Below are 26,937 nucleotides of genomic sequence, written 5' to 3'. Positions count from 1 at the left end.
CTCAGACTCCAGAGGCTGTCCAGGGGTCACTGGCATACTTCTAGTCTAATCACTCTTCATCTGCTTTCTGTCTTCCAAAAATGTTTGTTTCATCTACTCCTATCTCCTCTCTGTGCTCTCTGTCCTTGTGAAATAAAAACTGTGTTTTATTCCGTTATTGTCTTTTTCTAAAAAGTGTTGAAGGGAGAAAGCTTATTTATTCTCCAGATGATGGCATGTTCCTTCCTTTCTAAGGCCTCCTTGATTCCCCCGGTGTACTGTCCCATTGCTCCCTCTTAGGTTCTCAGGGTGCTGGAAACAGATCTCTAGTAGCTACTTCCTGTTCTCTGTTGTCCTCTTCTTCTACAAACACTATAGGTTTATACTCTGTATCATAAATTTGAGTACTTGATCACAACCACCTTGATTCCTCCATTATTTCATGTATCTGTAGGCATCTCAGTGTGGGGACAAAGACTAACATTTTTTATGCCGCCCCACAATGCCTGAATAGGGTATCTCAGACTTCAGTATGCCTAAAGATCACTTAGAGAACTTGTTTAAAATGAACATTCTGAGACTTCACCTTAGAGAAACTGAACATGACTTCAGCATGGTCCTGAGATCTGGATATCCAATAGGCACACCCACATAATTCTGATGCAGGTAGTTTGAAACCACACTGTGAGATATATTGTCTAAGGACATGCCTGAGCACTTGTTTGGTAAAAAATGACTGATTTGTTCTTCCCTATTTTGTCCTTCTCAAGTTTAGAATCTTGGTTTCCCTTACTATGTCAATATGAATCTGACTTTCACGAATTTATCTGTCTTTTCTTTAGACTTTTAGTTTTCTCCCTTTAATAGCTTAGTATTACAAATTTCATAAGTTTATAGTTAGCCATACAAAGTACAGTTCTATGTTATTCTGTTGCCCTTGATTTATTTCTTATAAGGTTCACAGATATTCTAGTTACAAAATTCTGGATATGGCAAATGTTTCAGTCAGCTCAGGCTGTCATAAGAAAACACCATAGATTAGGTGGCTTAAACAATAGAACTTTATTTCCTCACAGTTCTGGAGGTTGCAAGTTCAAGATCAGGGTGCAAGCATGGTTGGGTTGTGATGAAAACCTTCTTCCAAGCTTGCAGACTTCCTGGCCTGCTGCCTTCTCACTGTGTGCTGACATGACCTTTCCTCAGTATGTGCATGTAGAGAACATGAGAGATGGAGAGAGATCTCTTTGTCTTTTTATAAGGCTACCATCCTATCCTTATGACCTCATTTAACCTTAATTACCTCCTAAAAGTCCTTCCAAATACAGTCACATCAAAGGTTAGTGCTTCAACATATGAATCCTGCAGGGCGACAATTCAGTCCGTAACAGCAAAACTAACACACAATACTCAGGTACAACTACAGTTACACATAAACATGTACACCCAGGACTTGGCACAACATGTTGAATGTTACAGGTGTTTGGTAAGCATTTGTTTTATGAGTGAAATAACAAAACATCTAGAAAACAAATCTACAAAAGTAGCTAAGAAAAGAAGAATACGTGGTGTACTTTGCTTTACACAGTCAAGGTATGAAAATGTAAAAAAAAAACATACTGACATATTTGACACACAAAAGAATTCCCTAAGACTTTCTTTGGGCATACGAATCTTTTTAAAATTCCATTTATATTTTTTTCTGAAAAAAATAATAATAAGCAAATTGAGGTATGTCTAAATGGATAATACATTTAGATGAAGTTTGGGTGGTTTATTTACAAAGGTTTCATGATGATGTTATTTTCAACACTTTGGAGAAGAAAGAAGTGGAGATTCAAAAACTGGAAATTAAATACTTCCACTACATTTCACTGGCCAAAGACAAGTCCTGTATAATTCTCCCTTGTATAGGGCAAAGTGAACTGGTCAATGAATAGTAGTAAATCCTGCCACAGTGTCTATAGCTTTTTCTGTATTCTCAAGGTATCCGTTGAAACATTTTATTTTTACTTATTTGAGTGTTAACAACAATTCCTGACGACCACACAGAAAATGAAAGCAAGAGGTGGCTTAGAGGTCTACAGCTGCTGGTAGATGGGCAGCAATTTCTTTTCCACACCTCTCTTTGGCATCTGAGTGGATCTGAAGAGACAATTTTGGTCTTTGAGGCTTCAGAATTGATTGAAAGTGAAATAATTAGGGTCTCTTGCTTCGCCTGAAAAAGCCAGAACCTGAAAAGGGCCCCCAGGGGAAGAGTAGCAGTTAAATGCTCTGAGCTCTAAAGGCATGAAATGCTGGCTCTTACAAATCTGCTGAAAGCTTTCCTCAACAGTTTTCTCTTCCTTACCTCCTCAGAGAACTGAGCAGTGAATTCAATGAACAGACACAGGTATCCAATGCAGCTGTCTAGCACGCCACTTACAAGAAAGAGACACTCATCTTTCGGACGATAGTGTTCTCAGGGCTCACAAAGGAGGAGAACTTTCTCCTCTTCCTCTCAGAAGGGATGGTGAAGTAGGAAAATCAACACTCCCTTCACAATTAGCTTCACCTCTTGGGGAACTTCAGGGTGGGAGCTGTAACCTTCCGTTCTGCTTTAGACTCAGAATTTCATTGGCATTGCCTCAGAAACAATCAACAAGTACCTCTACTACCAAGTCTAACACCCATGGTTCTATGTGACACTCCCAGCTGACACTGAAACAGAACCTGAGTAACATAATTTCTAACTGAATAGCTTCACATTATTGGGGATAAGTGTGGGTTACAGGATAAAAGGAAAGAAAAGTGACCTAACTGTGCTCCTTTGGGACCGGAGCAAAGTCTGAAGCCGTTTTATTTAGTTTGACTGAGGGAAGGGCCTTGACAGTAATCTAGTCAGAAGAGATTATTCATAAACGAATGTCACCAGACAATGACTATGGACAGAGCTTAACCATGTGTGACCAATATTGAATCCCGTTTGCAGCACAGGCTTGGTGAGTGTTTCACTACAGTACACCCTCTCTAACCAATCTCCACTCAAGCAGTTTACCAGATTAACCAACGATCTACAGCGTCATTGTGAAATATCCCAGCTGATACTACAGCATATATATATATATATATATATATAAAAAAAAAAACCATTATAACTGGTAGGCTATTCTTTTGTACATCCATGTACTTTTTCAATTCCCAACAACTTGAGTTGTATATTTACCAAGAGTTAAGTGTATTTGTCCCCAAACTTGCTAATATCAGTTACAGTTGTTGTTTTACTTATAACATTTAATTACATATCATGTAAATTAATGAAATATAAATGCGAGAAGGAAGGGTTGCTTCTACAAAAACCAGGCTAAATGCCTTGGAAAGATTCAAATAAAAGTGTATTGTAGAAGAGATCAAGGTAAAATACTAAAGGAAAAAATAAAAGAAATTCAGAAGAGTTTTGTCTCATTGCTTTGCAATTGACTTTACTTAGTTTCACAGTAACTGAAAATGGGCATTCTTATAATAATGTTGTGACTTACGCAAGATAGATTCAGAACTCCAATTAGCTATGCCCTACTTAAAGAGAAGTACTTGGCCCTATATTAAAAGATTTAAAATAATGCATCTTAATAAGCTTTAAGCAAACATACCATTCTTAAAATACATAAGTAATAATTTGTTTTTATTTAATTTTTTCAAATTTTTAATAGAAAAATGTTCAAATCTATATAAAAAAGACAAATCCAAATTACTATAAACACCTGTATACCTTCACCAAGTTTCACCAGTTTTAATACCTTGCCACATTTTTTATTCTCCTCAATACATATACACATCCGTGTGTATGTTTTACAAACCATTTGAAAGTACGTTGCCAACACTTCGCCCCTAAATACTCCAGCAGGAATCTCCTAAGAATACAGATATTTTCCTATATAACCACAACACCATTATCATACCTACAAAATTGATAGTAACTCAATAATCTCGTAATAATTTAAATGCTGCCCTCATTTAAATAATCCCAGAAGCCTCCATTATGTCTGCTATACCACCTTTTCCCACATGCAGAATCCAAATTAAGTTTCACACATTGCATTTGCTTGTTTTGTGTCTTTGGTCTCTTTTAATTTAGAACAGCTTTTTTCTTGTGTTTTTCATGACATTGATTTTTTATGAAGGGTCCAGGCCATTATATTATGAAGTTGTCTGATTATTTTCTCACTATTAGATTTAGTCATAACTTTTCTTCCCAAGAACACTAGGAAAGTAATATGTACTTCTTATTGCATCATTATCAGGTTGCAATATTATTGTCATTGGTAGCAGTACCTCTACAGGTAATAATACATTTGATCACTTGCTGAAGGTACACTTCTCCTTTTTGTAATTAGAAGTTGATCTCTGTGAAGTTACTTCACTATGGCATGAATATTCTATTCCCCAACAACCTTTAATCCAATAGTTATAGCCTCTATTGATGACCTTTGCCTAATTCCCAACAGCTTCTGTGTTCTTTTTGAAATGTACTCTTAGTCTTTGAAATTTCTTGTCTTTTAGTGCTAGACTTTTTTATATTTTCCCTGTACCAAACCTGAATCAGCCATTTTTTTGAGTAAAGAATGATATTTAGAAACCATGATCTAGACACTAACTAGATATGCTTATTGCTACTAGGGTGTCTTGCTTCCAGTCTATAATAATTACTTAATATTATCAAATATTTAGGCAATATTGAAATTTGTGTAAGTGTCCAATTTCTATAAATGTGTGTCTCTTTCTGTCTGGATCGCTTTCATTTTCTCTCCACTTTTCCCTACAGTTTTTTATGTTAGAATCAGGATCCTAATAAAGTCAATGTATTGTAATTGATTGATATGTACTTATCTCTCTTTTTTTTCCTTTATATTTATTTGCTCAAGAAATGGTTTTTTAATTCCCTTGTGGAGTATCCCACAGTATAAATTTTGCTGATTGCATCCCCATGGTGTAATTCAAACGTTCTTCTGCTTCTAATATCTCCTGTAGATTGTTTGTTAGATCTAGAGGCTTTTTGATTTATTAGCAAAGCTAGTTCATAAGCGATGTCATGTACTTTCATTAGGAGGTGCATAATACCTGATTGATTTTTTTTATATAGGATGTCAGCAACTAATGATGATCACTGCTGAAATCCATTAATTTATTAGGACTGAAAAACAGTGATACTCTAATTCTTCCTTCTTCATTTACTAGCTGGAATACTCTTATAAGTACACATTTCCCCTCATCAAATATTTAGTTACTCAGGGATACAATTTGAATGGGAAAATAAGAGTAAATATTTGATACTTTTCCTTTATTAGCTATTGTTTTGGAATAACGAGTTGATTACCTAGAATTCTCCAAAAGTGACCAGTAATTTCTTTTTATCACTATAAACTCATAGATTTAAACCTATTTGATGTGCTTCAAATCACTGCAATTATTTTCCTAGTGATGTTGAAGGTATTCCATATTTTGTCCAAAAAGACTCTGTTCAAGATAAGTGCTACATCCTTCTGTCACTACACTAGTTGTCTTTGGCATTTATCTTACTTTTTGATATGACAAGATGTTTCAGTCTTATCCCATAAATTTTCTGCCCAAGATTCTGCAATCTGCCATTTCTGCATCAAGTTCTAGTTTCTTTTAGTGGGAATAAGATGTAGAGAATCTACATCTTACAGAATCTACATCTTACATCTACAATCAGAATTCTAAAGGTATTCATTGCTCTGGGTTCATGACTGTTTTTCAGGTCATGAACCCAGCCCTTTTTAGTGAAAGGGGCTATAAAATGTTTTTTTTTTTAAATAATGGTATAGAGCACATGTTCATATTGATACTTCCAATTCAAATTCAGGGCTACAAGACTTTTATTAATCTCATAAGTCTTTAATCTGTATCTCCTTCCTTCTATACAAAATATCCCAGCCTCAACATCCCATTATTTATTATATCCCATTAACTTTATTCTACAATACACACTCTCCAGTCTCAGAAAAATGCCTACGTCACCAATAACAATGTTTACCAAAAAGATTATTTTGTCTTTTCTGTTTTTTGTTTTAAATACACTCCACTAGGAATATACAGTCAACTTTAATTTAATTATCTACAACATATACATATAATTGAAATAATTCTCTTCTTTGTGGTTTTGCCACCACCTCCATACATTTAGACATTTGTTTTATTTTGCTTCTGGTTTTTAGGATCATTTTTAATTTCATTTTGTTTATAATTATATAAAATATTTACAATGATACAAACTCAAAACTGTAAATCAAAGTATGATCAGAGAAGTCTAGCTTCTATCTCTGTCTCCTTCATATTGTTTACTTTTTCTCCCAAAGAATAATCAATATTTCTTATCCTTCTATTAAAAATATATACATATATACACACATATATATACAAAATATATATACAAATATATGCAATATATATACAATATATACAAAACATATATGTGTGTATATATACAAATATATACATATACACAAACATATACAAACATATGTATATTCCTATATCCTCCCCTTAAAAAAAACAGTAACGTACAGGGGCACCTGGGCGGCTCAATTGTTTGAGCATCCAACTTCGGCTCAGGTCCCGATCTCATGAATTCCTGAGTTCGAGCCCCACATTGGGCTTGCTGCTGTCAGTAAAGAGCCAGCTCTGGATCCTCTGTCCCCCTCTCACTACCTCTCCCCCACTCTCTTTCTCTCTCTCTCAAAAATAAATAAACGTTAAAATAAATAAATAGATAAATGAATAAATAAATAAACAAACAAATAAATAAATAAAAATAGTAACATACAATGCACACTTTTTCTGCACCTTACTTTTCTCATTTACACTACACATGCTGGAGATCCTCTGCAGAAGATAATACTCACTACCTTTACAGCTGCATGATAATTTATTGTGCAGTGCCTACAAGTGGTCTACTGATGAACATTTGGAAATTTCTTTTGCTATCATGAATAATGCTGAAATGAAGATCTTTTTGCTTATGCTTTACATATTTTTACTACTGTAAAATTTTTACTACTGTGTTTTGTTACTATTCCTTCTAGAGCTCTATAAGTTAGATTGTTGGATCAAGGTATACATACATAATTTTGCTAGATGTTGACAAACTCCCCTTCAAATTATTGTATTAGTTTGAATTCTATCAGCAATATATAACAACACTCATTTGCCCATAGCTTTGCCAATAGTATAGGTTGTTAAACTTTGGAATCTTTGCCAATATGGTAGATCAGAATTTTGTTTTAGGCTGTTTTAACTTGCATTTTTCTCTTGTTGTAAATGAGAAATGAAGTGAAGCATCATCTTCATAGTTAAGGACCATTTGCAGTACTTTTCTTGAATTGACTACTCAAATTACTAACCCATTTTTCTATAGATTTGCTAGTCTTTTTCTTTTCCATATCAGATGCTATTTACATATTAATACTAGATCTGTGATAAAAGTTGCAATTTAAAAAAATTGTCCTTTGTCCTTTTATATACGGTAAAAATATTCTTTTTGTTTTGTTTTTGCCATGCAAGTCTTTTACCAGATTAAACAATCTTCTCCCTTTTGGATTTCATGAGGATTTTACTCATATGTCTCCTACTACTCATATGATTTCTTTTATTTTAATATTTAAATCTCTAAACCACTTGAAATTTATCATAATATTCAGTATTAGGAATATATTCGATTTCATATACTTACCATGGTTACCCAGTTTATCTCAATACCACTTACTAAAAGTGCAACCTATAGTGTTGCCATATGCTGTTAAGTTTACTTGTGGGTTTTCTATTGTTCTCTCTGTGTATTCGGGTACCATGATCACACTGTTTTAATTATGTTTTAATATCAAGTAGGCCTATTTTATCCCTATTGCTCTCCGTTTCCAGTGATTTGACTATTCATTTAAATGAACTTTATAATCCCAGGGGATTATCCCCCAGGGGAAAAAAGCTTGATAGTAGTTTATTGGAATTCTGTTAAATTTATAAATTAACTTGACATCTTTATGTTGTTTCCTCTTTCTATCCAAGTATATGGTAAAACTTTCCACATGTTTGAGGTAATTTTTGGGTCTTTCAGGACTATTTTTATAGTTTTCTTCATTAAATGTTTTAGGTATTTCTTCTCAATTTTATGCCTAGATATTTTATTTTGGATATAATAAATGGTATATTCCCTTCTATTACATCTTCTAAATGGCTTCTTTCTGTACATAATAAAGTTACTGTTTTTTAATTTTGATTTTGTAACCTACTACTTCACTAAATTCTCTTATTAACTTGTGTTAGTTTTCCCACTAACGTTTTGGGCTTTCCAGATATAAAATAATATCATTTGAAATAAAGATCATTTTTCTTCTTTCAAATTCATATGCTTTTAATTATTTTCTCTTGTCTAGGTACCTTGGTTAATATCTCAACACAATGTAAAATAATAGTCTGCTTACGGCTGCCAGATAAAATGTAGGATGCTCAGTTAAATTTGAATTTCAGATAATGATTAATTTTTAATATAAATATGTCCCAAATATTGCCTTCTTACCTATAGAAATGTTATTCTGCTCACTATACTGTTTTTTCTTGTAATAACTGTAAAAATTTTTGGTACAGATATTCAGTTGAAATGACTTTTCTTACACTCAGTGAGAAAGGTGGGTCAGAATATTAATGCATAATTAGAAAGTAAAATTTAAGACAATTTTAAAATTTAAAACAATACCAATAAGAAAAACACTAAAAACCATAAAATATTAAACAGTAAAATTAACAAAACATATGTAAGACCTGCACATTGAAAACTATAAACTTTTTTGTAGGAAATTACAGAAAACTTGAGTAAATGGAGAGATGTGCCATGTTCACACACTGAGAGACTCAATTTTACTTTAGGTGTCAATTTTCCCCAAACTGATCTATAGATTGAAACCTAATGACAATCAGAATCCCAGCAGACTTTTAAAAGAAATTGAGAAAGTAATTTAAAAATTTATGTGAGCAGTAACAAAAAGATAGCTAGAAAATCCCCAAATACATGAATATGAAACAACATACTTCTAAACAACACATAAATCAAAGAATAAATCTCAAGAGAAATTTTAAAATATTTTGAACTAAATGGAAAAAAAATACAACTCCTCAAAATTTGTGGGGTGCAGCAAAAGCAGTGATTGGTTTTATAGCATGGAATGCCTGTATTAGAAAGCAAGAAAGATCTAAAATTAATAATCTAAGTTTCCACATTAGGAAACTAGAAAGTGAAGAGCAAATTAAATCCAATGTAAGCACAAGAAAAGAAATAGTAAGAATTAGATCCTACATCAATGTAATTAAAAACAAGAATTCAATACAGAAAATCAATGAAGCTAAAAGCTCGTTCTTTGAAAACAATAAAATCAATAAATTTTTACACAGACTAACTAAGAAAAAATGAGGACACAAATCACTAATGTCAGAAATCAGGGGCACCTGGGTGGCTCAGTCAGTTAAGTGTCCAACTTCGGCTCATGTCATGATCTTGCAGTTAGTGAGTTCAAGCCCCACATGGGGTTCTGTGCTGACAGCTCAGCTGTGTCACAGCTGCTCTGAGACACAGCTTTGAATTCTGTGTCTTCCTCTCTCTCTGCCCTTCCCCCCACTCTCATTCTCTCTCCTCTCTCTCTCTATCTCTCTCAAAAATAAATAAACATTAAAAAATTTTAATACAATTTAAAAAAAAGAAATAAAAAAGGACACACAATTACAGATCCTATGGACATTAAAAGAATAAGAAAGAAATACTATGCTATTTACACAAATTTAATAACCCAGATGAAATGGACCAATTACTTAAAAGACACAATGTGCCCAAAAGTCAAACAAGAAGAAATAGATAATCTGAATAAGGCTATATCTATTAAAGATATTGAGTCAATTATTAATAACCTTCCCAAACCAAAAGCCCAACCCAAATGGGCTCACTGGTGATACCTATCAAACATTTAAGGATGAAATTATATCCATTCTCCACAATTTTTTTCACAGGATAAAATCAGAAAGGAAACAGTAACAGAAATTTTTATTCATTGCTGGTGAGAATGCAAAATGGTATAGCCATTTTAGAAGACACATTGCTGATTTCTCAAAAAATTAAATATACTCTTACTATACAACCTAGCACTCACACTCTTTGTTAATTACCCAAAGGTGTTGAAAATTTATGTCCACACAAAAAAACCTGCCCACAGATGTTTATAGCTGCTTTACTCATAATTGTCAAAACCTAGAAGCAACTAAGATTTCCTTCAGTAAAGGAATTGATAAACTGTGGAACGTTCAGATAATAGAATATTATTCCTTGCTAAAAAAAAAAATTACATATAAAGCCATGAAAAGATATGGATAAACCTTAAATGCATATTACTAAATGAAAGAAGTGAATCTAAAAATGCTACATATTGTATGATTCTAATCTGAAAAGGCTACACACTGCAAAACTATATGACATTCTGGAAAAAACAAAACCATAGGGACAGTAGAAAGATCAGCAGTTGCCAAGAACTGGGGACTAGGGGGAGAGATGAATAGGTGGAGCATAGATTTTTAGAACTGTGAAAATATCCTTTATGATACTAGAATGATGAAACATGTCATTATACATTTGTCCAAATACATGGAATGTACATTACTAAGAGTGAACCTTAAGGTAAGCTATGGACTTTGTATGTATCAATATATGTATTATGATGTATCATTATAAGCTCACCAAGTATAATAAATGTACCACTCTGGGGATGTTGTTAATGCAGAAGGCTTAGTACATGTTGAGGCAGGGAGAATTTGTGTACCTTCTGCTCAATATTGTTGTGAACTTAAAACTGCTCTAAAACAACAAAGTCTTTAAAAAAAAGTCTTAAAAATTATATGGAAATCCTAAGATCTCAAATAATGAAAAATACTTTATAAAATCAAATCTGGAAGCCTTACACTATTTGATTTCAAGACTTATTATAAAGTTATAGTAATGAAGACAGTGTAATATGGCATAAACATAGACATAAATTAATGGCATAAAATAGTCCACAAACTGACCCACACATACCTGATCTACAGATTGCTGACAAAAGTGCCAACATAATTCAATGGTTAAATTACAATTCTTTCAATAAATGGAGCTAGAATTGGATATCTGTATAGGAAAAAAAGAAAGATGAGCCTCAACCCCCACTTCTGACCATACACAAAAAATAAGCCCCAAATGAGCATTCCCCCAAATTTAAAAATTAAAACTATAAAGTTTTAAGAAGAAAAAAGTGAAAAACTTTGTGTTTTTTGTATCAGAAGATATTTCATAAAGTAAACACAAAAAGTCTGTAATCACAAAAGAAAAAAATGATGAATTAGACTTTATAAAAGTAAAATCTTCCAGTCTTCAAAACACACACTTAAGAAAGTGAAACTGTGTGCACTTCTACAGATCCACCCCCTCCAATATTCTCTTGGCTTGAGCCCATCCAAAGTAGTGCCACAAGCTGGTGGTGTGCACACAGTCCTGACAGGGGCCAGTACCACTCCAAAGGGACTCCTATCCTGGGGAGAGGGGAAGATAAACATACACACCAGACTGACTGTAGCCCCAAAAGTGGCTGCAGTAGACATCTGCTCTGAATACAGGGCCCACCCAACAATGAAAATATGTCAGAAGACAAAACAGTTCAGCAGTACTGCACCTATGGCAGTACTACACCTATGGCAAACACCCAGTCTGACTCAACTCAAGCTCAAAGCCATCCCAGATGGGCCTATTAACAAAAGGACCAAACCCTGCCCACAGCAGGCAGAGAGCCATTGCAGATGACTGGACTGAAGACAAAGTGGACCAGCCACAGCAGCAGGGTATATACAACACACCAGAAGATACCCCTAAAACACCAGGTATTAGTGAACAGAGAACATTGCACTCCAGGGCACTACAGGACCTCTTCTTCATAAAGCCACTACTTCCAACAGCAAGAGACATAGATGACTTTCTAAAGACATAGAAAGAGAAACCAAGAGTTAAACAAAATGAGGAGACAAAGGAATATGTCCCAAATGAAAGAATAGGACAAAATCACAGCAAGAGACCTACATGAAGTGGAGATAAGTAATATTCCTGAGGGAGAATTTAAAGTAATGGTCATAAAGATACTCATTTGACTTGAGAAAAGAGTGGGGTACTTCAGTGAGACCCTTAACAAGGAGACATAAAACATAAAAAAGAACCAATCAGAGATGAAGAATTCATTAAAAATACACTAAATGGAATAAATAGTAGACTAGAGAAAACAGAAGAACAGATCAGTGACCTAGATAATAGAGTAATGTAAAGCAATCAAGCTGAACATGGGAGAAAAAATAATGATAAAATAATAAATAAATAAATAATAAATAAATAAATAAATAATAAAAATGATAATAGACTTAAGGAACACAGTGATATCATCAAGTGTAATAACATTCACATTATAGGAGTCCCAGAAGAAGAAAAAAGAGAAAAGAAGGTAAAACTTTTACTTGAAGAAATTATAGCTAGAAACTTTTTAATTTTTTATGTTTATTTTTGAGAGAGAAAGAGAGAAAAAAAGTACAAGTCGGGGAGAGGCACAGAGAGAGGGAGATAGAATCCAAAGTAGGCTCCAGGCTCTGAGCTGTCAGCACAGAGCTTGACACAGGGCTGAAACCCATGAACCATGAGATCATGACCTGTGCCGATGTCAGATAGTTAACTGACTGAGCCACCAAGGCTCCCCTAAAAACTTCTTGAATCGGGGAAAGGAAATAGAAATCCAAATCCAAGAGCCACAGAAAGCTCCCAATAAAATCAACCCAAACAGATATACACCAAGATACACAGTAATTAAAATGGCAAAAAGCAGTGATAAAGAGAGAATGTTAAAAGCAGCAAGAGAAAAGAAAACGATTACATACAAGGGAAACCCCAAAAGGCTATCAGTAGATTTTTCAGCAGAAACTTTGAAGGCAAGAAGGGAGGGGTATGATATATTCAAGCTGCTAAACAGAAAAAACATGCAGCCAAGAATACTCTATCCAGCAAGCCTAGTATTCAGAATAGAAGGAAAGGTAAAGAGTTTCCCAGACAAACAAAAGTAATTCATGACCACTAAACAAGCCATAGAAGAAATGTTAAAGAGGACTCTGAGTGGAAAGGAAAGACAATAAGTAGGGGGATTAAGAAAACTAGGACAAAAGCAGAATAAGGGTGTATATCTATAAAAATCAGTCAAGGGAGTCACAAAATAAAAGTATATAAAATATTTCACCATATACCTAAAACATGGAGGGCAGAGGAGTAAAGAATGAGTTCAAATTTAACCAACTATCAATTTAAAATGCACTGCTATATGCAGAGATGTTACATATAAACCTAATAAAAATCCACAAATTAAAAAAATAGTAATATATATGCAAAAAGTAAAGAGAAAGGAATCTGAGTACATTACTAAAGAAAGCCAACAAAACAACCAAACACATGTAACAAAATGTAAATGGACTAAATACTCCAGGTCAAAGACAGGGTGACACCCATAACCAGTAAAGAAATCAAATTAGTAATCAAAATTCTCCCCAAAAAACAAAAGTCCAGGGCCAGATAGCTTTCCAGGGGAATTCTACCAAACATTTAAGGAAGAGTTAACACCTATTCTCTTGAAGCTGTACCAAAAAATAGAAATGGAAGGAAAACTTCCAAACTCTTTCTATGAAGCCAGCAGTACCTTGATTCCAAAACCAGACAGAGAGCCCCCTAAAAAAGAACTATAGACCAATTTCCCTGATTAACATGGGTGCAAAAATCCTCAACAAGATATTAGCCAACCAGATCCAACAATTCATTAAAAAAATTATTCACTGCGACCAAGTGGGATTTATACCTGGGATGCAGGGCTGCTTCAATACCTGCAAAACAATTAATGTGATTCATCACATCAATAAAAGAAAGGACAAGAACCATATGGTCCTCTCAACAGATGCAGAGAAAGCATTTGACAAAATACAGCATCCTTTCTTGATAAAAACCCTCAAGAAAGTAGGGATAGGAGGAGCATACCTCGAGATCATAAAAGCCATATATGAACGACCCAACGCTAATATCATCCTCAATGGGGAAAAACTGAGAGCTTTCCCCCTAAGGTCAAGAACAAGACAGGGATGTCCACTCTCACCACTGTTATTCAACACAGTATTGGAAGTATTAGCCTCTGCAATCAGACAACACAAAGAAATAAAAGGCATCCAAATTGGACAGGAGGAGGAAAAACTTTCACTCTTTGCAGATGATATGATACTCTATATGGAAAACCCTAAAGATTCTACCAAGAAACTGCTAGAACTGATTCATGAATTCAGCAAAGTTTCAGGATATAAAATCAATGCACAGAAATCGGTTGCATTCCTATACACCAACAATGAAGCGACAGAAAAAGAAATCAAGGAATCGATCCCATTTACAGTTGCGCAAAAAATTATAAAATACCTAGGAATAGATCTAACCAAAGAGGCGAAAAATCTATACACTGAAAACTATAGAAAGCTTATGAAAGAAATTGAAGAAGACACAAAAAAATGGGAAAATATTCCATGCTTCTGAATGGGAAGAACAAATATTGTTAAAATGTCCATACTACCCAAAGCAATCTAGATATTCAATGCAACCCCTATCAAAGTAACACTAGCATTCTTCACAGAGCTAGAACAAACAATCCTAAAATTTGTATGGAACCAGAAAAGACCCTGAATAGCCAAAGCAATCTTGAAAAAGAAAGCCAAAGCAGGAGGCATCACAATCCTGGACTTCAAGTTATACTACAAAGCTGTAATCATCAAAACAGTAGGGTACTGGCACAAGAACAGACACTCAGATCAATGGAACAGAATAGAGAACCCAGAAATTGACCCACAAACATATGGCCAACTAATCTTTGACAAAGCAGGAAAGAATATCCAATGGAATAAAGACAGTCTCTTCAGCAAGTGGTGCTGGGAAAACTGGACAGTGACATGCAGAAGAATGAACCTGGACCACCTTCTTACACCATACACAAAAATAAACTCAAAATGGATGAAAGATCTCAATGTAAGACAGGAAACCATCAAAATCCTCGAGGAGAAAGCAGGCAAAAACCTCTATGATCTTGCCCGTAGCAACTTCTTACTCAACACATCTCCAGAGGCAAGGGAAACAAAAGCAAAAATGAACTACTGAGACCTCATCAAAATAAAAAGCTCTACACAGTGAAGGAAACAATCAGCAAAACTAAAAGACAACTGACAGAATGGGAGAAGATATTTGCAAATGACATATCAGATAAAGGGTTAGTATCCAAAATCTATCTCAACACCCAAAAATTCAACACCCAAAAAACAAATAATCCAGTGAAGAAATGGGCAAAAGACATGAATAGACACTCCTCCAAGGAAGACACCCAGATGGCCAACTGACACATGAAAAAATGCTCCACATCACTCATTATCAGGGAAATACAAATCAAAACCACAATGAGATACCACCTTACACCTGTCAGAATGGCTAACATTAACAACTCAGGCAACAACAGATGTTGGTGAGGATGCGGAGAAAGAGGATCTCTTTTGCATCGTTGGTGGCAATGCAAGCTGGTGCAGCCACTGTGGAAAACAGTATGGAGGTTCCTCAAAAAACTAAAAATAGAACTACCCTACAACCCACCAATTGCACTACTAGGCATTTATCCACAGGATACAGGTGTGCTGTTTCGAAGGGACACATGCTCCACAATGTTTATAGCAGCACTATCAACAATAGCCAAAGTATGGAAAGAGCCCAAATGTCCATTGATGGATGAATGGATAAAGAAGAAGTGGTGTATATATATACAATGGAGTATTACTCGGCAATCAAAAAGAATGAAATCTTGCCATTTGCAACTACGTGGATGGAACTGGAGGGTATTATGCTAAGTGAAATTAGTCAGAGAAAGACAAAAATCATATGACTTCACTCATATGAAGACTTTAAGAGACAAAAGAGATGAACATAAGGGAAGGGAAACAAAAATAATATAAAAACAGAGAGGGGGACAAAACAGAAGAGACTCTTATATATGGAGAACAAACTGAGGATTGCTGGAGGGGTTGTGGGAGGGGGGATGGGCTAAACGGGTAAGGGGCACTAGGAATCTACTCCAGAAATCATTGTTGCACTATATGCTAAGTAATTTGGGTGTAAATTTTAAAAACAAAAATTAAAAAGCAGAAAAAAAGAATATTACCTAAAAAGAATAAAATGACAGGTGACAGAATGAACAAAAAGTAAAAGCCATATATATGCAGGCTAAAAGAGACTCTTTTCAGACCTAAAGACACATATAGACTGAAAGTGAAGGGATGGAAAGGCATTTATAAATGTGAAAAGAAATCCAGGATATCCATATTTATATCAGACAAAATAGACTTTAAAACAAAGACTCTAACAAGAGACACAGAAGGACACAAATAAGCATAAAGGAAACAATCCAAAAAGAAGATATAACAATTGTACATATACACCCAATATGGAAGCACCCAAATACTTAAAGCAGCTAATAATAAACTAAAAGAAGTAATCAATTATAATACAATAATAATAGGGGACTTTAACACCCCACTTACAACAATGGATAGGTCATCTAAAAAGAAAATCAACCAGGAAACAGTGGCTTTGAATGCCACACTGGATCAGATGAATCTAACAGACATAGTCAAAACATTCCATTCTAAAACAGCAGAAAACACATTCTTTTCAAGTGTACATGGAACATTCTCCAGAATGGATCACATATTAGGCTACAAAACAAGTTGCAACAAATTCGAAAAGATCTAAGGCATATCATGCATTTTTTCTGACCACAATGCTATGAAACTAGAAATCAACCACAAGAAAAATCTGGATATAACACAAATACATAGAGGCTAAAACATGTTACCAAGCAAGAAACGGGTCAACCAAGATATCAAAGAGGAAATCAAAAAATATGTGGAGACAAATGAAAATGAAAACACAACAGTCCAAAATCTTTGGGACACAGCAAAAGTGGTTCTAAGAGGGAAGTTTATAGTGATACAGGTCTGCCCCAAGAAGCAAGAAAAATCTCAAATAAACAACCTAACTTTACAACTAAAGAAGCTAGAAAAAGAAGAGCAAGAAACACTCCAAACCAGTAGAATGAAGGGAATAAAACAGATTACAGCAGAAATAAACAAAATAGAAACTAAAAAACAATAGAACAGGTCAATGAAACCAGGGATGGTTCTTTGCAAAGATTAACAAAATTTATAAGCCTTTAGCCAGACTAATCAAAAAAGAGAAAAAGAGAGATAAGACTCAAACAAAATCAGAAATGAAAGATGAGAAATAACAACCAACACCACAGAAATACAAAGGATCATAAGAGAATATTATGAAAAATTATATGCCAACAAATTGGACAACCTAGAAGAAAAGGCTAAATTCCTAGAAACATATAACCTCCCAAAACTGAATCAGGAAGAAATAGAAATTTTGAACAGATGAATTACCAGCAAAGAAATTGAATTACTAATCAAAAAGCTCCCAACAAACGAAAGTCCAGAACCACACAGCTTCACAGGTGAATTCTACCAAATATACAAAGAAGAATACCTATTCTTCAAACTATATCAAAAACAGAAGAAGAAAGAAGCTTCCAAATTTATTCTATGAGGGCAGCATTACCATGATACCAAAACCAGATAAAGACACTTCCAAAAAAAGAGAGAGAGAGAGAGAGAGAGAGAGAGAACTACAAGCCAATATCTCTGTTGAATACAGATGCAAAAATCCTCAACAAAATATTAGCAAACTGAATCCAACAATACATTAAAAAAGTCATTTACGATTGAGTGAGATTTATTTCCAGGATGCAAGAGTAGCTCAATATTTATAAATCAATCATGATAAATCACATCAGTAAGAGAAAGGGTAAGAACTATATGATCATTCCAATAGATGCAGAAAAATCATTTGACAAAGTACAACATCCATTCATGATAAAAAAAAAAGAAGCCTCAACAAATCTAGGTTTAGAAGGCATCCAAATCGGTAAAAAGAAGTAAAACTTTCACTATTGGGAGATGACATGATACTATATATAGAAAACCCTAAAGACTCCACCCAAAAACTATTAGTATTGATAAATGAATTCAGTAAGGTCACAGGATACAAAATTAATATGCAGAAATCCATTGTATTTCTTTTCTTTTAAGTTTATATATTTATTTTGACAGAGAGGGAGGGGAGGGACAGAGAGAGAAGGAAAAAGAGAGAATCCCAGGCAGGCTCCACACTGTCAGTGCAGACCCCAGTGCAGGGCTTGAACTCACGAATCTTGAGATCATGACTTGAGCTGAAATCAGATGCTTAAGCAACCGAGCCACCCAGGCAGCCCCAGAAATTAATTGTATTTCTATAAACCAATAATGAAGCAGCAGAAAGAAATTAAGAAAACAATCCCATTTACAACTGCACCAAAAGTAATAAAATACCTAGGAATATACTTAACCAAGGAGGTGAAAGACCTAAACTCTGAAAACTATAAAATATTGTTGAAAGAAACTGAAGAAAACACAAACAAATGGACAGATATTCCATGTTCATGAAGTGGAAGAACAAATGTTCATGAAGTGTCTATACTACTCAAGCAATCTGCTAAATTAATGCAATCCCTATCAAAGTACCAACAGCATTTTCCCCAGAACTAGAATAAACAATCTTAAAATTTGTATGGAACAACAAAAGACCTCAAACAGCCAAAGCAATCTTGAAAACCAAAACTGGAAATATCACAATCCCAGATTTCAAGGTATGCTACAAAGCTGTAGTAATCAAAACAACACTGTACTGGCACAAGAACAGACACGTAGATCAATGGAATAGAATAGGGAGCCCAGAAACAAACCCACAATTATTTGGTCAATTAATCTTCATACAAGGAGGTAAAAATATGCAATGGGAAAAAGTCTCTTCAACAAATAGTGTTGGGAAAACTGGACAGCTACAGAAAGAAAGAAAGAAAGAAAGAAAGAAAGAAAGAAAGAAAGAAAGAAAACAAGAGAAAGAAAGAACAAAAGAAAGAAAGAACAAAAGAAAGAAAGAGAAAAGGAGAAAGAGAGAGAAAGGAAGGAAGCAAGAAAAAGAAAGAGATGGGAAGAGAGGAAGGGAGGGAGGGAGGAAAGAGAAAGAAAGAAAGATATTTAGAAAGAAAGAAAGAAAGAAAGAAAGAAAGAAAGAAAGAAAGAGAAAGAATGAGAAGGGGGGCGGGAGGGAAAGAGGAAGAAACAAACAAACTGGACCACTTTGTTACACTACACACAAAAATAAACTCAAAATTGATTTAGGACCTAAATGTAGGAACTGAAACCATTAAAATCCCAGAAAAGAGCACAGGCAATAATTTATGTGACATCAGCCATAGCAACATTTTTCTAGATATGTCTCCTGAGGCAAGGGAAACAAAATAAAAACAAACTATTGACACTACATCAAAAAAAAAAAAATCTGTTGCACATCGAAGGAAATAATAAACAAAGCTAAAAGATAACCTAATGAATGGGAGAAGATATATGCAAATGACATATCTGATAAAGGGTATCTATAATATATAAAGAACTTATACAACTCAACACCAAAAAAATAAAATTATCCAAATAAAACATGGGCAGAAGACATGAAGAGACTTTCTCCAAAGAACACATACAGATGGCCAAAAGACACATTAACAGATGCTCAACATCACTCATCATCAGGGAAATGCAAAAATCAAAACCACAATGAGATGCCTCATACCTGTCAGAATGGCTAAAATAAAAAGCATAAGAAACAAGTGTTGGCAAGGATATGGATAAAAGGGATCATTCTTGCACTGTTGGTGGAAATGCAAAGTGACGCAGCTACTGTAGAAAATAACATGAAGTTTTCCAAAAAATCAAAAATAGAACTACCATATGATCCAGAAATTCCACTACTACTGGGTACCCAAAGAATATAAAACACTAATTACAAAAGATATTTGCACCTCTATGTTTACTGCAGCATTACTTACCATAGTCAAATTATGGAAGCAGCCCAAGTATCATCAATAGATGAATGGATATAGAAGATGTGTGTGTGTGTGTATGTGTGTGTGTATATATATATATGTGTGTGTATAGTATATATATATATATATATACATACATATATATACAGCATTATATGTATACAGCATATACACATATATATACACATATATATACACCTATACACATATATATACACACATATATATATACACACACATACACACACACACATATATGTATATACACATATATATATACACATATATATTTATACACATATATATGTGTATATATATATATATATATAATCAATTTGTTCTCTGTAGTTAAAAGTCTGCTTCTTGGTTTTCCTCTCTTTTTTTCCCCTATGATTGTTTGTTTTGTGTCTTAAATTCCACATATGAGTGAAATTATATAGCATTGGTCTTTCTCTGACTTATTTCACTTAGCATAACACTCTCAAGCTCCATCCACATTGTTAACTACAGAGAACAAACAGATGGTTACCAGAGGGGAGGTGGGTGGAGGGATGGGTGAAATAGGTGAAGGGGATGAAGCGCACACTTATGATGAGCACTGAGTAACGTATGGAATTGATGGACCACTATATTGTATACCTGAAACTAATGTAACACTGTATGTTAACTCTACTGGACTAAAATTTTAAAAAAGATTTGGAAAGCAAATAAAAAAAATGAAATGAGGGTGCTTGGGTGGCTCAGTCAGTTAAGTGTCTGACTTCAGTTCAGGTCATGATCTCACAGCTCCTGAGTTCGAGCCCGGTGTTGGGCTCTGTGCTGAGAGCTCAGAGCCTTGAGCTTGCTTCAGATTCTGTGTCTCCCTCTCTCCCTGCCCCTCCCCTGCTCACACTGTGTCTCTCTCTCTCAAAAGTAAACATTAAAAAAATGAAATTGATAGCCACAAACTAAGAGAAAATATTCAAAATAAAAAATAAGAAAATATCCAAATACCTGACAAAACTCCTGTATCAAGAATATAAAAGGAACACTTGCAACTAAATAATAAGACTAGCAACCAATAAAAATAAAGATACCTGTTATATTGATTCCAAAATTGATCACATGACCAGCTATTAGCCTAGCAGGACTTCTGACTGTTTGATATTGTCTAAAGGGAAAAGTATGCAATTTCAGGAATATTGCTGGATTTATTTCATTCAAACTTTCACACAGTGTGAAACAAATTAAAAAACAAAGAGCAGGTACTTCTGCAAGTTTACAGACCAGGTTGTAAGACCTATTTTGAGCCTGCTCCACTAAAATGCCTGACCTCTAAATGTCTACATATAAGAGAGTAAAGTGAGAAAAGGGAAAGGAAAAAAAGTATACTATGTGGCTCCACTTCCAAAAAAGTTGTAGAAATGTAAGCACCAAATATTAATTTGACCACAGTTTTGATGTAACTCTATTGAGAGTGATAAATTGAAAAGCAACTCTTCTGGAAACTAGGATGTTAGACAGAAATTGAGAATTAACTCATAAATTATATTTTATAAAATGTGCACTGATTCACAAACCAAACTATGATATTCTTTATAGACTCTCACAATTAGCACCAGTGTATTCAGACTCCTACACAAAAGACCACAAATAAACTGAGGCAAGGGTAACTTCACATAGTCTCATGTTTTCTAAAACCACTAATGTTCCACCTGCCCCTGAATTTACAAAGTCTGACCAATCCCTGCTAAGACCACCGCAAATTTTGTAACACCCCTTAAGACTCCCTTTGAAACTCACCTTTGCTCTCTATGATGTAGGGTCTTCTTTGTTGCAGAAAATAATAAATTTAACTTGCTTTCAGCTGTGTTCCTAATCGTCTCTGGTTTATGTTGAAAGCAGAATGGGAAGATAAGAAGATAGTGTGTGGTGCTAAATCTTCATCCTCCCCAGCTGGAAGTGAATAGACAATGCATAAAATTTATAAATCAAGAAGCAACAATAAAAACATGTTATTTAGACATAAGTAGGAGCGTCTGAGTAGCTCAGTCAGTTGAGTGCCCGACTCCTGCTTTTGGCTTAGGTCATGTTCCCGGGTTTGTGGGGTTGAGCCTGGCATCAGGCTCTGGGCTGAGCGTGGAGCCTACTTGAGATTCTTTCTCTCCCTCTGCCCCTTTCCCTTGCACGGGCATGTTCTCTCTCTCTAAAATAAACAAACAAACAAAACACAAATAAAATAAAATAAAATTTAGACATAAGGAGACAGGTATCAAAACAATCAGCTAAGGAAACTAAAAAGTAGTTGCCTCAGGGAATGAGTTAGAAGATGATTATTTTGCTTAAAATCTTGAAGAGTGTAGGTGGCTCAGTCAGTTAAGTGGCCAACTCTTGATTTCAGCTCAGGTCATGATCTCATGGTTCCTGGGATCAAGCCCTGCCTAGGATTCCCGCACTGATGGTGTGGAGCCAGCTTGGGGTCCTCTCTCTCCCCTCTCTCTCTGCTTCTGTCCCCCACTCATGCTCTCTCTCTCTCAAAATAAATAAATAAACAAACATTTTTTAAAAATCTTGAAGTACCATTTCATCGTTAAGCATATATTACTTTGATAATAATGAAATTATATTGAAAATAATAAATTAAATATACATTTCAGAACAAAATAAGAAAACAAAGCCATTTATATTTCTTGCCTACCTGAATTTATATTCACTCAACAAATATTTCTTTATTGAATACCACTATATCCCAGACACAAGTATAGGTACTGAGCATCAGCAAAGGAAAAAAAAGACAAAAAACATCCCTGCCCTAAAAAAGTTCAGACAGATGAGGAAACTGGGCCCTGCTCATCTCCCAAAAGGTAAAACAGTTCTAGATCACATAGCTGGCAAATGGCTAAGCCAGGATTTGAAATAAGGTCATCTGATTCTAGACCCTACTGATTTTAATTTTAATTATAGACAGATTGGGACAGGGACAGGAAATTTCCAAAATGAATCTAGGGCATCTTATAGTGCCAAAATGTAAGAAAGTACTCAAACAAAACAAAACAAAACAAAAAAAGGACTCCAATAAAAAGTGTATGTCAAAAAAACACAGTAGTCAATTGCAAGAGATCACAATGGCCAAAGCCATAATAATTTGAGCAACAAAATAAGGAAGTATTGGATTATAGCCCAAAGTATAAACCAAATATCCATGAGTCCATACTGACTTAGATAAATGATAAATACATATGTAAGTCATATATACATACATATATACATACATATGAGAGAATAAACAAATCTCCCATGCAGCATTCCAAATAATATATGACCAGTACTCGTTAAAACTCTCAAGGTCACTAAAAACAAGGAAAATCTAAGAAACTTTCCCAGTCCAGAGGAACTTAAGGAGACATGACAACTAAATGCAATGTAGTATTCTAGATGAGATTCTGAAACTGAGAAAGGACATTAGGTAAAAACTAAGGGAATCTGAATAAAGTCTGAGCTTTAGTTATTAATAGCATTCAACATTAATTCATTAATTGTAACACACATACCACACTTCTGCAAGATGTTAATAATAGGGGAAACTGGGCTCAGGGTACATGGGAACGCTCTGTAATATCTTTGCCATTTTTCTGTAAATCTAAACCTATTTCTTAAAATGAGGTTTATTTTTAAAAGATTTGAAAAAAAAATTAAAAAAAAAAAAAAAAAAAGGGGCGCCTGGGTGGCGCAGTCGGTTAAGCGTCCGACTTCAGCCAGGTCACGATCTCGCGGTCCGGGAGTTCGAGCCCCGCGTCGGGCTCTGGGCTGATGGCTCAGAGCCTGGAGCCTGTTTCCGATTCTGTGTCTCCCTCTCTCTCTGCCCCTCCCCCGTTCATGCTCTGTCTCTCTCTGTCCCAAAAATAAATAAACGTTAAAAAAAAAATTTTTTTTTAAAGATTTGAACAAGTGAAAAATATCTGCACAGCTTGGCAATTTGGCAATTAGGATCTGTTCTGTTCTTCAAAAATAACAACATAGACCCTAGCTGGCTAAATCTCCTTATCATGTACTCTATGAAACAAGCTGTTTAAAGCCAAGGTTATGAATTCCAAATGAATATTCTAGAAAAAGTGTATTAAAATAACATATACCTTAATATCAAAAGTATTTCTCTCTAGGGCATGATCACAGATGACCTTTTTGTTGTTGTTTTCTGCGCTTTCCAAGTTATCTGCAATAAGCATGTATTACACATATAATTTCAGAAAGGAGCATAATACTACTAAAAGAAAAGAAAGGTGCTTTTAGTAAAATTTGCAATTAAATAACTGCAGAGGCACCTTCTTTAGGGGAAGGAAAAGGAAGAACATTATTCTATAAATACTATATGCCAGTCCCTGGGCTGGGCACTTAACATATATTATTTCATTTAGGTGTGTAAAATAAAGATGTCCTTGAATTGAATCACATTTGGAGAGTATTTTATGTTTATGAAGCCATTGTTAAGTTTTAAACAAAAATGCAAAGGCATGCTTTTTAGAATTCTGGTCATGCCTTTTTTTTGCTCCGATGCTGAAAGCACAATTAGTTACCCACCACCTAACATGTCATCTACATTTTTTTCTTGTCACATATTTTTATTTGATCCACTTCTGAAGAGAAGCCAATACACCATGTCACGCCTATATATGAATCTCTTTAAACTAATTTTATGCTTCATTGTGAAATAATTGATTTGTGATTCACAGGACATTAATTAACTCATAAGCCTTTAATAGTAAGTAAATAATGAAGTTTAGAAAATGATGGCATGTAATTGAGTCTAAAGGGACTCTTTTCCACACTTTGTTTTTGTTTTGCTTTTTATATTATATCAAATAAAGATTGACAAAATTTTAATCACGTTGATCACAGATGTTAAGATCACAAATTTTATTATATGTCAATATTTTTACATAGGGCCCATTTTCTATAAAAGCCTATCTCAGGACCATTTCCTTTGAAAGCCTAACTCAAAATCAAAACTATAATCAATAACCAATTCCTATTATTCTTGCAAGTGATTGCTGAAAATGGATGCTCAGTAAACCTGTAAATTTGTAGATTTGTAGATGGTTTTCTCTAAAGATTTCCAACAAATATAGAAAAAAAAAACTGTTTTTTCCCCTGACACCTCTTTCTAGAGGTGACTTCTAAATTCCATCAAGTGACAATACTGTAATTATTGAGTACTGGCTTAGCATTTTATCATATAGTCTGATTTAATCCCTACAATAATTTGTGGTATAGGTACTATTAGCCCCAATTTAAAGAAGTCTGTGTGAAGTCACACAGCAGTAAGTAGAAGAGTTATGTCTCAAATCTGTGTTATATCTGATTCCAAAGCCCAAAGTTTTAATGACCCTGCTGTACTAGTTCTTAGCATTGGTGCCTCTATTTGAGACTGTGCTTCAGCTCCCCACTTCCTCAGCTCCCCCTGGGAAGTTGACCTTACCCTAGTTCTATGCCACCCTATCCAAACCACCCTCATCTCTCACCTAGACTACTACAGAAGCCTCCTTGCTGACATCCATGGTCTCCCTAATCCTTTCTTTGTGTCCTTTTCCTCCATACCTCAGCCTCAATCCATTTTCTACACTGTAACCACAATGATTTTTCTCAAACCATGAGGCCTACAAGCCATTAACTGTTTGCTGTGTGAATCTCCACCTTCATCTTGTGCAATGCTATCCCTCACTCTCTGTGCTCCTGCCATAGTCTAGTCTTCTTTACATATGAATATGTACCATAGTCCCTCCTGCCACACGACTATTGCATATGCTGTTCCCTCTCCCTGGACCATTCTTTGCCTAGTTAACTCCTACTCACCTTTCACATAACTACTCATGATAACACCAACAGAAAGCATTCCTTGACCTCCATATCAAGACATAACTCCTCCTGTTATACATTCCAGCAACATGTATCTCTGTTCCATTACATGATATCATTACAATGTTATGTTTGCTTTTGTGATTACCTGATTAAGGTCTTATCTAAGCCACTATGCCCTACTATGCACCAGATTTTAAGCTCAGTGAAGACAAAGACTCTGTTTGCTTTGGCTCCCTATTATGATTTTGCACACAGCAAGGTTTCAACAAATGCCTATAACTGAATAACTATTCCCACTCTATACCACTATCATCATCCACATAGGGACTACTATCCTTCTCCAATAGGAAGAATGTCCTCTGCCCCTCCATAAGGTCTAAGGCAGGAGTAAAAACTAGGCAAAGAGGGGAGATAAATACAAACAGTAGTGGCTGCAGAATAAACCTCCTGGGATCCATGGACAAGAATTTCAACAGCTACTTTAAATTCTAGGTATTAGTTTCATATGCATATTTCCAGCCACCAGAATTTCTCAGAGGCATTTCAAGTTTAACACGCTCCAAACTGAACTATTTTGATTTCTCCTCTAAATCCATTCCTCCCTAGTTTTCCCCACCTCAATAAATGGCATCATGTTGTATCCAATTCCCAGGCCAAAAACCTAAGAATCATGCCTGATTTGCCTTTTTATCATATACCCTACATTTAAATTCAAATTTGCCCTCTGTTCAAAGCCCTCCAATGACTCCTTTTGTACTTAAATAAAATCCAAAATCTTTATTTGACCTTAACACTTTTCATAATATGGCCCTTCATCATCTCTTTGACCTTGTTTCCTCTTTTGTTCCCTTCCTCATAGCAGTTCAGCATTACGGGCTTCTTTACCAATGTTCTTGGAAGATGCACATGACCACTTCGGAATCTTTGTACTTGCTTCCCTGTGCCTCAAAGGGTCTTACCTCAGATGTTTACTCAGTTCATACTCCCTACT

General features: G+C 34.9%; 2 long non-coding RNA genes across 2 annotated transcripts in view; both read right to left on the bottom strand.

Annotated features, from left to right (window-relative positions):
• Nucleotides 1-21,257, bottom strand: part of LOC125160323 (uncharacterized) — a 121,248-nt gene extending 99,991 nt beyond the window's left edge. The window contains exon 1 of the long non-coding RNA XR_007150212.1: nucleotides 21,188-21,257. This is a non-coding gene — a long non-coding RNA (uncharacterized LOC125160323). The remainder of the gene's footprint in view (nucleotides 1-21,187) is intronic.
• Nucleotides 21,258-21,899: 642 nt separating this feature from the next.
• Nucleotides 21,900-26,937, bottom strand: part of LOC125160322 (uncharacterized) — a 58,478-nt gene continuing 53,440 nt past the window's right edge. Inside the window, exon 3 of the long non-coding RNA XR_007150211.1 lies at nucleotides 21,900-22,046. This is a non-coding gene — a long non-coding RNA (uncharacterized LOC125160322). The remainder of the gene's footprint in view (nucleotides 22,047-26,937) is intronic.

The sequence above is a fragment of the Prionailurus viverrinus genome, chromosome A2, assembly GCF_022837055.1.
Source record: "Prionailurus viverrinus isolate Anna chromosome A2, UM_Priviv_1.0, whole genome shotgun sequence".
Classification (NCBI taxonomy): domain Eukaryota; kingdom Metazoa; phylum Chordata; class Mammalia; order Carnivora; family Felidae; genus Prionailurus; species Prionailurus viverrinus.
Note: the sequence above shows the minus strand (reverse complement) of the source record. Positions and strands in the feature narration are given on the sequence as shown.